Source organism: Xyrauchen texanus, chromosome 40 (assembly GCF_025860055.1).
Source record: "Xyrauchen texanus isolate HMW12.3.18 chromosome 40, RBS_HiC_50CHRs, whole genome shotgun sequence".
Taxonomy (NCBI): Eukaryota; Metazoa; Chordata; class Actinopteri; order Cypriniformes; family Catostomidae; genus Xyrauchen; species Xyrauchen texanus.
Genome location: NC_068315.1, coordinates 30,979,183 through 30,996,747, shown reverse-complemented (window position 1 = coordinate 30,996,747; position 17,565 = coordinate 30,979,183). Strand labels below are relative to the sequence as shown.

The window sequence follows — 17,565 nt, the reverse complement described above, 5'->3', positions numbered from 1 at the left end:
ACGTACTACAGTTCTATATATGCTTATATAAAATCATTTTTTTATGAATTTTTAATTCATAAATTGTTGCCTTATTTCTATATAACGAGTCTCAGTTCACACGACTCATCAAGTCTTTTTATGTTCAGAGCACATATATCAGATTAATGTTAAAATGCAGGAGAACAGAGGACAGACATACAGGACCTGGTTGTTTCTGTCCTATTCCAGACAGAATAAGACAGATGTGCTGTGCTTGTGTTCCCGGCAGGGGGCGTCCGAACGCAGCTAATGATTGTGGATCTGTGTAACACAGGAGCTCTCTCTGGAGAATGGACAAATGAGTTGAAATCGCAAATTAAGTAAAAAAAAAAAAAAAAACTTGTACATGATATTCAGGGCCAGATAAACCATATGGGCAATGGACAATTTTTTTTATTGCTGTAGATCCATTCACATGTGACTAGAAAAAAATTATATATCTTACATTATTGTGAGGTGAAAATGAGGATTAAATGTGAGGATTACATATATTTATATAATGTATACAGCTCTAAAAAATTAAGAGACCTCTGAAAAATTATCAATTTCTCTGTATTTATTATTTATAGGTACATGCTAATTTTAATTTTATTCTATAAAGTACTCACAACAATAAAAATATTGTCATTTAGAGCATTTATTTGCAGAAAATGACAACTGGTCAACATAAATTAATAACTAAAAAATGCAGTGTTTTCAGACCTCGAATAATGTGAAGAAAACAAGTTATTATTGAAACAACACAATACTAATGTTTTAACTTAGGAAGAGTTCAGAAATTAATATTTGGTGGAATAACCCTGATTTCCAATCACAGCTTTCATGCATCTTGAGATGCTCTCTACAAGTCTTTTTTGCAGTCTCTAATTTTGAAGTGGTCTTTTAATTTTTTCAGAGTTGTGTGCGTGCACGTCTGTCTGTCTGTCTCTCGCTCTCTGTTTGTGTGTGTGTGTGTGTGTGCGTGCGTGCGTGCGTGTGTGTGTGTGCGTGCGTGCGTGCGTGTTTTTATGTTTCTAGTATTCTAGTGTTGATGGCACACCATAAACCCAAGTTACATTATTTTGGCCTCCCTTAACTTTTTTACTTATTTTTTTTTTGTCTCTCTTTTTTTTTACTCAATTACTTATTTATTTTTTAGGTTATAAACTGGTAATAACAAGGGTATTATGCTATACTATAATTTTGGTTACTATAAATTTGGTTTATGAGGATATTTCTAATGTCCCCATAATTAAAATCGCTTAAAAAGAAATTGCAATTGCCTCTTACATCTTAACTTGATCGGAGATATACTCTAAGCTTTGAATGGGCAAAAAAAGAAATAGGAAACAACAATTTGCTCTTCTCAATATTGAAGCAGACGAGATGGATTTTTCTTGCGAGCCCGCCTTAGAATCGCGATGCCTCAATGATTTTCCATCTTTGTCTGAGGCTCATAAAAGTGACTCTCCTGCTAAAAAAAGGAACAAAGTTGGCTCGAAATTGGAGCCTGAGAATACATCTGAAGTGCTTGAAGCCATTCAGGCGCTTAGCTTGAAACTTGATTGCACACTTTCAAAGATTTCAACGATCGAGAAGACTACGGAGCTTACTTCGGCTAAGGTGGACAGTTTAGCAACTTCTGTGCAACAACTCATCGCTGATGTTAAAACTCACGATGAACGACTATCCGCGATGGAGAAGGAAATGCGAGCTTTGAAGTCTGAAAATATGTCTCTGAGGGCAAATATAGCCGAGGCGCAACGTTACAGTCGAAGATGGTCACTCAAAATGCATGGTTTGAAAGAGGCTGATGGCGAAGACGTTAGACGGATAACTATCGATGCTCTTGCAAAAGTTGCTCCGAAAATACAAGACCAACTTGATCGGGTGGTGGATGTAGTTCATCGTCTTGGTCGCAAATCTTCTCCGTCAAATGTGAATTCTAAACATGCCATCGTCATTCTCTTTTCGATGCGCATCTACCGTGATGAGGTCTGGAGGGCTGCCAGAAACTCCAAGTTCTTACTGGATAACAACCTTCGCATCTCCGAATTACTATCACCTGAAGATAAAGCAGCAAGAAAGAAACTGTGGCCAAAGGTGAAGAAGGCTCGGGAAGAAGGTAAAAGAGCCATGTTCCACGGTCCGTTTGCTTACATTGAAGGGAAAAGAATCGACTCCGATGAAACATTTCTGAATAATAGCCTAATTTAAAAGATGATGCATCGAATGATTAAATATCCCTTACTGTTTCATGAAAGGTCTACTGGATGCTGCTTCTTCTGCAACTTCAAGACAATAGGTCTTGGAGTGGTGCTTTGTAAAGTAAGCTTCATCGTTCTTTTTTCTTGTTGATTTATTTACTTTGTTTTTTTTTTTTAATGGTTTTTAAGTTTTATTCTTTGAGCATAGCATCTTTGACTGTAAGGGGTATCCGCGTAAACACAAAGCGTAAGGCTTTATTTCTTTACTTTAAACGGAGTGATGCTGACATTATTTTCTGTCAGGAGACACATTCTACGGACTTGGATGTGAAATTTTGGAAATCTCAATGGGGAAACTCAATCTATTTCGGTCATGGAACTTCACATTCAGCAGGTGTTATGGTTTTGTTGCACCGATTTAAAGGAGACGTACTTAATTTTGTTGCAGATGAAAATGGAAGATGGATAGTCTTGACTGTTAAATTGGACAACACAACATTTATACTTTGTAATGTTTACGGTCATAACTCCAGAGTGTTAAATAAGACCTTGTTTGACAAAGTTTCTGATGTTGTTCAGTCTAAACTTAGTAATTTCCAGGCTCCATACGTTATATGTTCAGGTGATTTCAATGAATGCATGGATGATTTGATTGATAGATACCCTCCTCGTTCCTTTCAAGGTGCTGTTCAGTCCAGTGTGGCATTTCTTTGTGCCAATTTATTACTTGCTGATGCTTGGCGTTTCTATAACCCTGGAAAGTTAGAATATACATGGTCTAACAAAAACAAATCTTTGCAATCTAGAATCGACTTGTTCCTAATTACTAATTCAGCTTTACATCATGTTAAGGAAATTGCTCATAGTTATGCCCCGTTAACCGACCATAAACTTATCTCTTTAACTCTTACAGGCTCAGATAGGATTTCTAGCCTTAGAGGGTACTGGAAATTTAATAATAATCTTCTTAAAGATGTTAACTTTAATGCTTGTATTAAAAATATTGCCAAAGATAGTTTTGAAGGATTAAACGAAAGATTTAAAAATAAATGGGAGTTTTTTTTTAAATATAATGTCAGAAAGATTGCAGTTAAACGCAGTAAAGAGTTAAAAAAAATTAAACAAACAAAGGAAATAGAATTACTTGATAATTTAGGTATATTGGAACAGAAAAAAATTCTAACTAAAGAAGATGAAGTTGAATTAGCTAAAATTCAATCTCAACTAGATCTGATCTACCTTGATCTAGCTAAAGGTGCCTTTATTCGTTCAAGGGCAAAATGGCTAGAAGAGGGTGAAAAAAATACCAGCTATTTTTTCGCTCTAGAGAAAAGAAATCTTAAAAGAAATACTTTATCAGCTCTTAATATTAATGGAAGCTCTTGTAAAGACCCTAAACAAATATCTGATTCAGTCTTTTCTTTTTATAGTAATTTATATAACTCTAAATTTGATCTGCTTAATTGTAAAAAATTCATTAAAATAATTCATCAGAACATTCCTACTATTGATAAAGAACTTCATGATTTATGTGATTCAAACATAACTCGTCTTGAGGTTAAAGATGCCCTTTTTAAAATGAAAAAAAGGAAAGCTCCTGGTATAGATGGGCTGACAGTAGAATTTTATTTACATTTTTGGGAACAAATTGAAAACCCTCTTTATAATATGTTAATTGAATGTATTAATAGTGGCGAAATGTCTGCTACCATGAAACAGGGAGTTATTTCGTTAATTGCCAAACCTGATAAAGACCCACATCTTTTAGAAAATTGGAGACCGATCTCCCTTCTTACAGTTGATTATAAATTAATAACTTCGGTATTTGCTAACAGATTACAGAAAGGGTTAAATAAAATAATCAGTGAATATCAAACAGGCTTTCTAAAAGGTCATCATATAACTAATAATATTAGACTAATGCTTGACCTTTTGGACTATGCTGATAGTGTAGAAGATGGTGCTATCATTCTTTTTTTGGATTTTTTTAAGGCATTCGACACCGTTGAACACAAATTTTTGTTTAAAACTATAGAACTTTTTGGCTTTGGGAACAATTTTCTAAATATTGTTAAGATGTTCTACACTGATATCACTAGCTCTGTGATTCTTAATACCTCCACTACTAAAAGATTCAATATTAATCACGGAGTGCGTCAAGGTTGCCCAATCTCCCCTTTCTTATTTTTATTAGTAGTTGAATTATTATCAATCGGTATTGTCAATAATGATGAAATCCAAGGTCTTAAAATTTTTGATAAGGTACTTAAGATATCCCAATTGGCAGATGACTCTACTTTGTTTTTAAAGAACGTGTCCTTTATTCCTCATGCTATTTCCTTCATCAATCTTTTTTCAAGGGCTTCTGGTTTAACGTTGAATTTATCTAAATGTGAAATCCTCCCTTTACACAATTTAAATGATAAACATATAATGAACATTCCAGTAAAATCCTCTGTCAAATACTTAGGAATTTTTGTTACAAAAAATTTTCATGAAAGGCAAAACCAAAATTTTTCTTCCAGATTAAAGAAGACAAAAGTAGTGTTAAATTGCTGGTTGCAACGTGATCTTTCCATTTACGGTCGAGTCTTATTATCCAAAGCGGAAGGCTTATCTCGATTTGTTTATCCCACTCTATCACTGCATGTTAAAGATTCTAACTGCAAAAATATTAATAATTTATTCTTCTCTTTTGTTTGGAAAAATAAATTCCAAGGACTTAAAAAAAGGGTTCTCACTAATAAGAAGGCTGAAGGAGGCCTGGAGATGCTTTATTTTGAGGATGTAAATAAGACCTTTAAGGTTAACTGGCTTAAAAGATGTTTGATCACCCCTAATTCTCTTTGGAACCATATTCCTCATAGTCTCTTTAATCAAATTGGTGGCTTGAAATTTCTGTTAACATGTGATTATAAAATTTCTAAAATCCCCCTCAAATTATCCAAATTTCATCAGCAAGCTCTTCTCGCTTGGAAAATTTGTTACTGTCACAATTTCTCTCCTCACACCTCTTTAATTTGGAATAATGGGAATATAACTGTTTCCAATAAATCCTTGTTTTTAACAAATTGGTTCAACAGAGACATTAATCATCTTATAAAATTGTTTGACAATTCTGGGAATCTTTTAACTTACGAACAGTTCATGTCAACTTACAATTTTCCCGTACAGTTTAGGGAATTTAACTCAGTTGTTAAAGCTATTCCTGTAACAATTCGTCAACTTGTCAAATGTCATATTTGTTACAACTCTTTATCTGTGACAAACCCAAATTTAATTTTAGAAGGTGTTGGGTTACTTGAGAAAAAATGTAATAACAAACATATTTGTAATATCTTCCAAAAACAAAACAAAATATCTCCTAGAGGGAAATTTTTCTGGAACTCTAAGATTGAAAATATTGAATGGAGAAGAGCTTGGTTAATTCCCTTCAAATACTGTATTAATAACAAAATAAAAGAAATACACTACAAAATTCTACACGCCATTTATCCTTCTAAATCTTTAATATCAAGATTTTCTGATATTGATGATATGTGCTGTTTTTGTAATAATGAGAAGGAGATTCTGACTCACTTATTCTTTGACTGTAAAGTCGTGAACCAGTTTTGGACTGATTTGGCAGATTTTATATTTAATCTGATGAATATTAATTATCTTTTTACTTTAAAGGATGTTACCTTGTATTATGAAAATAAAAGAAATAAGGATCTGGAATTTATTGTTAACCTTTTTATTTTATTAGAAAAATTTCACATATATAAACAAAAATGTCTTAATTCATCTCCTATGTTAAATTTGTTTTGTTCTGACTTTGATTTTTACATTTCTTCAATAAGACTGTTAAAAAACAAAAAAATCTGTGAATTATTTAAAATGCTATGATACACTCTTCAATACCCCTGATGTCTTGTAATATCCTTATTTGTTAAAATTGAATGTGAGCTATGCTTTTTTTATTTATTTATTTTTATTTATTATTTTCTTTTTTTTATCTTGATTGTTTATATCTTGTTATTATTTGTATGTTACCTTTTATGCAATAATAATAATAAAAAAATAAAAATAAAAAAAAACAAAGAAAACATAATAAAATATAAGTATCTAATTCAAAAAAAGAAAAAAAAAAAAAGATCAAGCTGTCTGACGAGTCGTCTGCCATCACTGCCGCTATCACAGTTGAGAAATAGATTCTTATGGATTTAAAAACACGAGATGTTCTGCAGGAAAGGAGGGCTGATTTTCACTTTAAGTAAATTGGTAAGAGCTTTTTGCATTGTTATAGCAACATCAGGAGTTTTCTAAGTGTAAATGAAGCTGCTTGAGCATTCAGTGTCAGATCAAATTTTGAAAAGTAGTGCTGCTTTCCATTCAACTCGGAAAGTCAAACTCCTTCTAGGAAAAGTGAAATGGAAGGCTTCTTGAAGTCACTATTACAACTTTTATGCTCGTGCAGAAATTCTCAACTCTGATTTCGCCGAGATGCAGGTGCATGATGTCACAAACATGGCGACGACACTCAGGGAGATATACAAAGTAAGTGATAAACATTCACTTTATTGAGTAATATCGATAAATGAGTGTAATAACTTGCAGTAGACAAATCTGTTCAAAGAAGTTGATTTACTCAGGGAACACAAGCTAGCAATACACTTGAGTCAAGTCCAGGTGGAATCAATGTCTGCTAACACTTTCTTCTTTGCTACTCTTAAGCCAAAGCCAAAAAGCATTAGATTGCCCCCTATAGGTTAATCTACAAAAGCTCACTCTACAACATCCCCTTCCCCCCAAGTTTACAATATTATAATTACAATATAATTACCATACTATAAACTTCATTCCACAATCATGTGACCACAACACAGTTACAATTTATTTATTTATTTATTTTTTTCACTTAATTTCATAATCTTTCAAATAACCAGGCAATTTCCTGGTTCTTTGTGACCTTCTCATAATCACAACAGGGCTAACAGATTTGTTCATTTCGGGTATCTCAGCAGCTTGAGAAGAATCGTCAGCTGCTTCAAAGGGATTGACTTCCCCAGGAATGTCCTCAGCCACTGTTGCCTCTGTCTTTTTAGAAACCACAGAGGCAGAATTGTCAAAAAAGTCATAATCAGAAGATTTACCGTCCATTTCCTCCCCTGAAACTTTCACCAGCAATTTCTGTCGGCCATGAATTTGATCCACATGTCTTCGAACCACTCTCCCATCGCCCAGCATCACTTTATAAGAAAGTGGTCCAGTCACAGTCTCTATGTTCCTCGGAATCCATTTCGGTCCATAGCTAAAGTTGCGAACCAGTACTGGATCTCCCACACCGAAACTGCGTTCGTGGGCCTTCTTGTCATAATGTGCTTTCTGAATCTTCCTAGTCAAATCAGGATGCATAAAGTCCAGAGAACACCGCAATTTCCGTCCTTGTAACATTTCGGCTGGAGAGAGACCGGTGGTGGTCTGAGGAGTAACCCTATAACTGAATAACACTCGGGCCAATTTAGTTGCAATAGTTCCTTCAACACATTTTTTTAGCATGCCTTTAATAATTTGTACGGCCCGCTCCACTAACCCATTACTGGAAGCATGATAAGGTGCAGAAGTAACATGCTGTACTCCATTTTGTTCAGGAACTCTTTAACTTCAGCACTAACAAAACAAGTAGCATTATCTGATACAATAAGTTCCGGTAGTCCCTGGTTACTGAAACTCTTACGCAAACATTCAATGGTGGCAGCAGATGTGGCTGAGTTCACGGGATACACGTCGATCCATTTCGAATGTGCATCAATCAAGACCAAGAACATTTTTCCCATGAATGGGCCAGCATAATCTACGTGCAATCTTTGCCATGGTTTTTCTGGCCAATTCCACGGATGCAGTGGGGCTACAGCCGGAACGTTCCTATGCTCTTGGCATAGATGACAGGTTTTAACCAACCTTTCAACATCTTGATCTAACTTGGGCCACCACACATAACTTCGGGCCAAAGCTTTCATCCTGGATACTCCTGGGTGGCACTGATGCAGTTGTTTCAGGACTTCTGATCTACCCACACTGGGAATGATGACTCTGGCACCCCAGAGCACACAACCATCCTGTACACTTAATTCATCTTGTCTTGATGTAAAAGGGTCAAACTCTGCTCCAATTAATTCATGCCACCACGTTGCACCATTTCTCTCACCCTGGATAATATCGGATCGGTTTGCGTCCACCCTCTCACTTGTTCTGCAGTAATCAAGGTTATGTCTGCATTCTCCAGCATCAGGACTCTTTCCTCCTGTTCAATGTCTGACTCTGTTGACAATGGTAACCGACTTAGAGCATCTGCGTTTCCATGATCTTTGCCAGGCTTATAGAGGATGTTGTATTCATAGGCTCTTAGTGTCACAGCCCAACGCTGGATCCTAGGAGATGACATTTGGGGAACAGCTTTTAATTCATTAAATAAAGACAACAAGGGTTTATGGTCCGTAACTATAGTAAACTTCCGACCATACAAATACTTATGGAAGCGTTGCAAGCCGAACATGATGGCCAACCCTTCCTTGTCCAACTGTGAATAATTCCGCTCAGCTTGATTCAAAGTCCTTGACATAAATCCAATGGGTCTTTCACTACCATCCGGCATCTTATGCGAAAGAACTGCACCTAGGCCATAAGGAGAAGCATCACATGATAAAATCACATCTTTCTGGGGGTCATAGTGGACCAGAACTTGTACTGAGTGGATCATTTTTTTGGATTGAGCAAAAGCAGCCTCTTGTACCCCCTCCCAGTTCCATTTTTCATCTTTCCTTAGCAACTTGTGCACAGGGGCTAAAACGGTAGACAAGTTGGGTAAGAACTTATTATAGTAATTTAACAGTCCCAAATAGGCCTTCAACTCTGTCACATTCTTTGGTGAGGGAGCGTTTTGAATAGCAGTCACCTTTTCTGGTACTGGGTGGAGGCCAGTCTCATCTACTTTATGGCCCAAGAACGTTACCTCTTTTTCCATGAAGGAACATTTGCTCCGTTTCAACCGCAGTCCTGCTTCCTGCAATCTTTCCAATACCCTGGCAAGCGTTTGGAGATGCTCCTCATCATTACGACCAGTCACCAGGATGTCATCCAGGAAAACTGCCACATAAGGAAGACCTTGCAATACTCCTTCAATGGTCCTCTGAAAGATGGCAGGACTAGAAGAAACTCCAAAGGGTAACACACGGTAAGTAAACAAGCCCTTGTGGGTATTCACTGTGACATATTTCTTGGACTCCGCATCTAATGCAATCTGGTGGTAAGCATGGCTCATATCCAGGTTGGTAAACTTTTGCCCACCTGACAATGTTGGAAACAAATCATCTATTCGAGGGATAGGATATTGTTCCAACTTTGAAACTCGATTTACAGTTAGCTTGTAGTCACCACATAGTCGTACAGTATTATCCGGTTTCAAAACCGGTACTACAGGTGCAGCCCATTCAGAGTGTTTAACAGGTTCTATGATTTTTTCTTTTAACAGGCGTTCTATTTCAGCTTCTACCTTCGTCTTCATTGCATAAGGAACTGGTCTGGCTTTGAAAAATCTGGGGACCGCTTCCTTGTCCACATAAATCTTTGCTGGTGGACCTCTCAATTCACCTAATTCCTCTTTAAACAACTCTGAATGTTGGCTAAGCACTTTAGTCAAGGTTACATTTTCCACCCCTTGAATCTTATGTATAGCCTCCCATTCCATGCCCAATTCCTTAATCCATCCTCTACCCAATAAATTGGGACCTGTTCCGGTACTACCACTACAGGTAATTCCTTCATGTTTCCTTTGTGTCTAACTTCCACCTCAAGCAGAACCTAACACTGTTAAGGTTTGGCCAGTATAGGTTTTTAACTTCAAAGAACAGGTCTTTAATTCTGGAATTTTATACTTTGTCCATAATTTGGAAAAATTTGACCCATTCATCACAGTCACACCACAACCGGTATCCACTTCAAAAGGTATAATTGACTCATTAACAGCCAGTGTGATAGTCAGTGGAGCAAACCTTTGGAATCTCGGTTTCTTTCAAACTGTGAACTGTAAAAATACCCTCTTCATCAGATGCACTTTTTTCATCTCTGCCCACATAATACGATCTCTGTCCTCTGGTCACAACTCTCTTACGTCTTTCTCCCCCTTGAAAGTTTGTCTCTCTGCTGAAACTTTTTGATTTGCATACTTTCATTATGTGTCCTTGTTTCCCACATTGGTGACATTTCTCAAAAACAAATCTGCACTCATTGGCCAAATGTTGCAAGCTTCCACATCTGTAACATGCTCTGCTTTGCCTTTCTTCTTGTTTTACTGACGTTTTATGTACTCTCATTGACATGGATGTTTCTGAGCATTTAGCTTGCAAATCCCTTACATCCTTATTGGCCGTTTCCATTGCTTGAGCTATTTTCAAAGCCTTTTCAAAGGTTAGATCTGCTTCTGCCAACAGTCTACGTTGAATACGGTCATCATTTATGCCACATACCAGTCTATCCCGAAGCATTTCTGTCAATTTTTCTCCATAATTACAATCATGAGCCAATTTCCTTAACACTGCCACATACTCAAGTAGTTTCCCCCTCTTCTCTTGATCTTGAATTGAATTTAAACCGCTGTACAATTTCACTAGGTTTTGGATTGAAATGCTCTTTAAGCAATTCTACTAATTCACCAAATGTCTTTGTTCCTGGTTTAACTGGGCTCAGTAAATTCCTCAGTAGACTGTATGTTTGACTTCCCACAGTGCTCAACAATATTGCTTTTTGCTTGACTGCTTCTGTAATTTCATTTGCCTCGAAAAAATGCTGCAAGATTTCACAATATTCTTCCCAAGACTGAGATTGACTATAAAGGTGTGACTGTTCCTACCATGTTGGCCATCTTCTTTTCCCAAGCTCCAACTTGTATGGATTTAATATATTCACCTTCCAACACTTTCTCCATTTCAAGGCATTTCTTTTCTTGATCCCATCCTCGTCGCCAAAATGTAATAACTTGCAGTAGACAAATCTGTTCAAAGAAGTTGATTTACTCAGGGAACACAAGCCAGCAATACACTTGAGTCAAGTCCAGGTGGAATCAATGTCTGCTAACACTTTCTTCTTTGCTACTCTTAAGCCAAAGCCAAAAAGCATTAGATTGCCCCCTATAGGTTAATCTCCAAAAGCTCACTCTACAACATCGAGTTTGTTTTCACATTACATGATATTAAAGCTTGTTTAACAAACGCCTGCAGAAACAGGTGTATAAAACATTATAATCTATTTTGATAATCGTACACCTGTAGCACAAATGCTAGCGCTGCTGCAGTATTGTTTATCAGTTGGGTTGCTAGGAGACATCTCTAATGAGAGTCAAACCCCTGTTACTCTAACGGGAGAATTGCAGTTCCGAATATCAGGGAATTTAATGCATTTATGGTCGGAGATATCAAGTAGAAATATCCCAAATCCAACTTGAATGGAACGCAGCATAAACGTGTACCCTGACGAAACTAAAAAGAAACATTTAAATAGCAAATATTAAGAGATTGATATTTCCAGGTATTATAGACCTCCCAGAGCCATATAGAGAGAGAGTTGCGACAACTCCATTGACTCCAGTGGAACGTTTTTTTTTTACAGCAATGGCGGCTCGTGGAGCCTCTCAATAGTTTCCGGAAGTAGCAGCAAACACATGCCGCGCCGTAGAGATGCAACAGAACAAATCGTTTGCGACGCACTTTTAAAAGGTGAGATGTTTAAAGAATGATATTTTCTTATTCTGTATATTATCAGTACTATCTAAATAAAAATAACTTGTAAATTAAAACCTTATAGTTGAGTATTACTCATTAAATTAGGAGATAAGGGATGTTATCGGATAACTAACAGATTAGGCAAGGATTGGAGCTGGATAAAGTTAGTAACGAACACCCTATTAATTGTAAAATCTGTTCTCTTGATTCAGTTTCATCCATCGTTTAAAAAAAAAAGTAATATCGTAATATATTATTACAATTTAAAATAACTGTTTTCTATTTTAATGTATTTTAACATGTAATTTACTCCTGTGATGCCAAGCTGAATTTTCAGCCTCATTACTTTTGAACGGCAGTTTATATTCGAGTATGCTTAAGTTGTTTTAAAGCTGAATATATTGTGTATATGAATAAGTATTGTAAGAATTATACATTAGATATATAATATTTATAATACATAAATAATTATATTACTATATATAGAATTGTAAGAATTGTAAACAATAAGCATAATTTCACTAAATTTTACATTTACGTAACTGCTGCTAATAGTTAATAGTTCATTGACCCATTGTGCGGTGCGAGCTGGAAATCACCTGTCACCAGCCTGTCTCTGTACTATCTGAAAAGTCATAAATATGACATTAGTTACCATGAGATTAGTGAAAACAATGAACATGAGGTAACATTAAAAGGCAACAGAAACCCTAGCCTGAAATAAGTTGAGGCAAATAACGGTAAGCGAACACTAATCCTCAAATATTAGCTGATCTGATCTTTAAAAAACAACATCGCTGTAACAACATACTCATGCTACATACATATGTCGGTGTTACATAAATATATAAAATAAATGCATTTATTGACTACTAATTACCAGAAATCGCAGTTCTGTCACTCTAACAGTTTGAAATGCCCGCCAAAGCACTTCTTGGAACTATCTGAAGTCTACGTGAATCACGTGACGATCAAGCATTTAGAACTTCCGTTGTCGCAACTCTCTCTCTATATGGCTCTGAGACCTCCTTGGTAGATTCATATGAATAATTATGATTTTTGAATGTCTGTTTGGGAGACGTTCATTTCACAAATCAGTCATGCTGCAGTTTAAATTAGGATTGCTTGAGCATTAAGTGTTGTTTCAAGTTTTGGCTTTCGTGCGTGGACGTGTTTTTAAAATGTCAATTGGTATTATTAGTTAGCTGCGACTTAATGTATGATGCCCAATGTCTTATTCATTGTGAAACTGTGTTTTCTTAATGGCATGAATCACACTGAAGGCTTAAACTTAAAATGCACAGCCCGCCACTTCCTTCACCTATGATTATTTTCTTATGGAAACAGCATTTACATTTCCTAATTGTTGCAATTTGCAAACCATATGAAACCATAAAGAATATATGAAAATAAATTATGCTCTAATAATCACTATCCGCTGCAGATGCATATAGATTTAGCTTTAGGGAAGTTTAGCTTGTTCGATGACTTTGGCCATGATTCGGCCATCTGAGCAGTGGCAGCTCCTGAAAAAATTTTCTGATAATGATTAAGGTGACCCATTTAATAAGTACAGATTTAACCTCTAGCTACATAAGTTACAGGTGGAAAGCTATGTAAGAAATTAGCATCCATCAGCCTTCATAAGCAAAAATGACATGGCTCCGCAATTAATTATTCCACTTATTCATTACTTACATTAATCCAATGTTGTGTGATGTAAAATAGCTAAACAGGACACATATTTAATAAGATATTTCCAGCAACAACATAAAGACGGGGGCAGCATATAAGTCAATACCAGAAACATTTATTGACTGATCTCAAAAGTATTGGCTTACAAAAGCAAAATAAGTTATCACAGTACAAATAATCAAGGGTGTTCTTTCACATTCCTCAACACTGCATAAACAATCTGCATTTCCATAAACAAATGAACGTTGTCCCAAATAAGTGAATGAACAAGTGAGGCTTGACCTGGTGTGGTCTGTGCATCTTGGCTTTACACATTGAAGACCAAACCAGAATGATGAGGTGCTGCCAAGTTTAACTAAAGAATTATGATATACACATGAATTACTTCAAAAAGGCCTCATGGTTGAATTGGAAATATGTGCACCAGAGTATAATTCACAACAAGCGAGCAGGAGCTTTTGATAGAGGCTACTGAAAACATTGATGCAAGTTATTGGTAATAAGCAATTTGTATAGACTTCCATATTCTGCCCTCTTGTATAGATTTGTGAAAATGAACATGAACAGTGATAGACATTTTGCCTGAAAACTACATTTGAAAATAATTTCTAGAAAGGTAAACACAGCTATTTGTATGGCTTTGTAAAAATCCCGCAAACAAAACACATTCTGGCCAATTGTATAGATTTGTAAAAATGAACATGAACATTTTCTTTGAATGAATTAAAAATAACTATTTAAAACAACATCAACTGTGAACTGATTTGGTGTGTGTTAACAGACAGACAGACAGGGAGAGAGAGAGAGAGAGAGAGAGAGGCTTCATTACGTGTACTGAAACTGTGCTCTTCTCTCTTTCAATTCAGCAAAGCGGTCAATGACTTTCTCATTGAAATCAGGCATGTTGAGAACTAGTTCCCTCTCCATGGAAAGCATGGCCAGTGCATTCAGACGTTCCTGGCCCATTGAATTTAGCAAGAATGTCTTAACTCTTGTCAAAGTTGAGAAACATCTCTCAGCTTCAGCTGTTGTCATGGGAGTAGTTATGAGGATGTTCAACAGAGTCAGAGTCTCAGAGAATGTCTCCTGGAGGTTGTAGCTCATGAGAACCTGGTACAGTGCCAGTGCACCACAGCAGCCCTTGAATTCAGGATTCTCATTGATCAGAGAGAGTTCTGTCTTGAGCTTTGCCTTGTTCAGCATGGTGTATGCATTCACAGTGGCATTCAGAGCCTCATCAGGAAATAAATGGCAGTACCTTTCAAACATATCTGCTTGCAGTAAGGTAGCACTCACAAGGTGGCCAGTGAAAGAGAACCTTGCTTTGGAGTGATCCAGGATGGTGTTGCAGACCTCTTCAGACAGCCTCTGCTTCTCCTCTTCTCTCAAAGCCATTATAGGTCTTTTGGCTCATGTTGCTACTTGCAGCTGCTGTTGAGAGGAGTCCCTGAAGGCAAACAGACCAATGTGTTTGTTAGGCTATGTACAGTACTGTAGTCTATGTGATGCACAGGTATATGCAATTTATCCACGTATAGTACAAAGATTTCAGTTCCACTTAAAATGGGCAGGGTTTAAGTTAGCCTTTGTGTCTCACCTCGCCTGGATGTTCAGCACAGTATACACAGTATATAAAGAAAGCTAGATTACACCACTGGCCATATATAATGAGAATAATGTAATTTCTAACACAAATGCAGTCTCCTTTCATGCATACATTTTCAAATGACAAAGCTCTGCTTTGAGAACGATCGAATGATATTGTTTAATCTTACCTTAAGGCCTGCACACAGCTTGTGAAGCTGTCGAGGGCACGTTTGATGAAGACAGCATCGATGTCCTTCTTCTGGAGCTTCTGGTACAGAGTATCGACGTGGGGCATGATTTTGTGAAAAAGCCACAGGAAAAAAATGAAATCTTCATCATGTAGCATCCTCACGTAGCCAGATGCCTCTCTCACGGTGGGCTGGTCAAATGAACCCAATGAACCTGTCCCGATGGCTTCAAAACATTGTATGAGGTCACCTCGATTCTCATAGACAGTGTTCACGACTCTGCTGTTGAAGTTCCACCGTGTAGATGAAGCTCTGGGCAGTCTTCGTGCAACGGCCTGGTCAAGAATGCTAGTGCGTTTGGGTGACCGGGAAAAAAGTTGCAATGGGGTGTCTGTGTAGAAACGTCCGTGGTCTCGTCAGCTTGGATGGCTACGAAGTTCGCTGACTTCACCTCCTCCAAAATATGTTCCCTCACGACCGCCAGCATGTACTCCAGTAGCTCGTTTTGAATTGTCTTTGATGTGCCCCTGAAAACTTTTGCATTTTTAAGATGCTCATCAAACACCTTATCTAAATGTGCCACAAAGTTGACCAGTCCAAGAAATATACCAGGGTTGGTGGAGCCCTCAGTTTCATCTTTGCCTCGCAAAGCTAAATCAAACACTCCGCAAAACTTCACACACTGGATTAGCCGGTTGAGGATGTGGAGGTTCTTGCTAACCTCATCGTTGTGGCAACGGACAGCTAGCCTGTATCCCTCATCCAGTTGAGTGGCAATGTTCACTCTCCCCAAAGCAGACAATCTCAAACAGCTATCCATGTGAGTCTTTGACAGCTCATGTTTCTTTATCTTTTCTGAAACTGACTGGTCTGTTACAAGCAGTGCTGTCTGCCGTGCCGCCTTCAGGGTGAAAGAGTAGGCAGGTGTAGCAGAAGACTGCATTGGCTACGTCGCAGCCTGCTAGCCAGGTTTTTCGTTCGTACCAATTTTTGGAAAATCCTCGGGTGTAGGACTTTCCCCCTTTAGTAGAAACCTGTTGAATGATTAAATCTGGTCTGGGAGGTCCTAATTGTTTCATTGACAATTTATCTTGTTTCGCTTTCGCTGACTAAAAGGAACTTCTTTCAAAGAGACAATCGAGTTGCACTGAACACTAGCCTTCTTGACAGTAGTACGTGAATTGATTGACGCTGCTACCCGCTCTTTTCTATAGAGATTGAATTGAAAGCTCAACATGAGAGTCTATGAGAGACTTCTGGGGCGATTTTCAACCTGAATTGAAATCGCCCCAAAAGGGGCGGGGCCATTTTAAGCACGACTTAACCTGATTGGACATTTAGTGGCAGATCAGACATCTAGATTAGAACACTGATAACGACTGTTGCCGTGATAGAAGTGGTTAGAAAAACAATTCCTTCCATCTCCCATTTGGCAGTGCGTCGCCCATATCGCCCTAATGAACACACCGCCCCTGTGAGATACATTTTGGAAATCCTAAAGAATTTAGCATCTCTGCATCGTATATTTGACTACTATTACAATGACCAGATGAGATCCTCTCTCGCGCCCGATAACCTGCTCCGCTTTGGCACCGTCGCAACATTTGTGCCCGGGTATCACTCTACTCAAGCTCTTTCAATGTTTTTTCTTCTTTTAATTTGATCTAAAATGTTTTAATAAATAAATAAGCAGAAAAAACTTGGAGAAAAGTGTAACACGTCAGCAATATGAAAGAATTATTCACCAATTCAAATAAATACAGAGCTTACAAAACAAAAATAAACGAATGATCGCATTTTCTCATTTTTTTCTTTACATTTATCATGCATTTTCTTTACAACTTTATTTTCATTACAATATTTTACTTTTAATAAATTTAGTTTAACTATACGTCTGTAAACTTTTTAGTTAAGATTCACACCTCTCCAATTTTATTTATAAATGAATAAAATAGAAAGATTGAACAATTTATACTGGTAAGTACTTATGGGACATTTGAATTCAAATCAGCAAGTTGAATACAATGATAGAAATCTATATTGTGTTTGTGCATTATCTACAGGGAAATTGCAAGCGTGATATATTCATGAATTTTAGAAATTTTGCGTGGCCTATAGTTTACTAATCTA

At 37.0% G+C, this 17,565-nt stretch overlaps 1 pseudogene; it reads right to left on the bottom strand.

Annotated features, from left to right (window-relative positions):
* Positions 1-7,103: 7,103 nt before the first annotated feature.
* Positions 7,104-9,936, bottom strand: LOC127633343 (uncharacterized protein K02A2.6-like; annotated as a pseudogene).
* Positions 9,937-17,565: the final 7,629 nt, after the last annotated feature.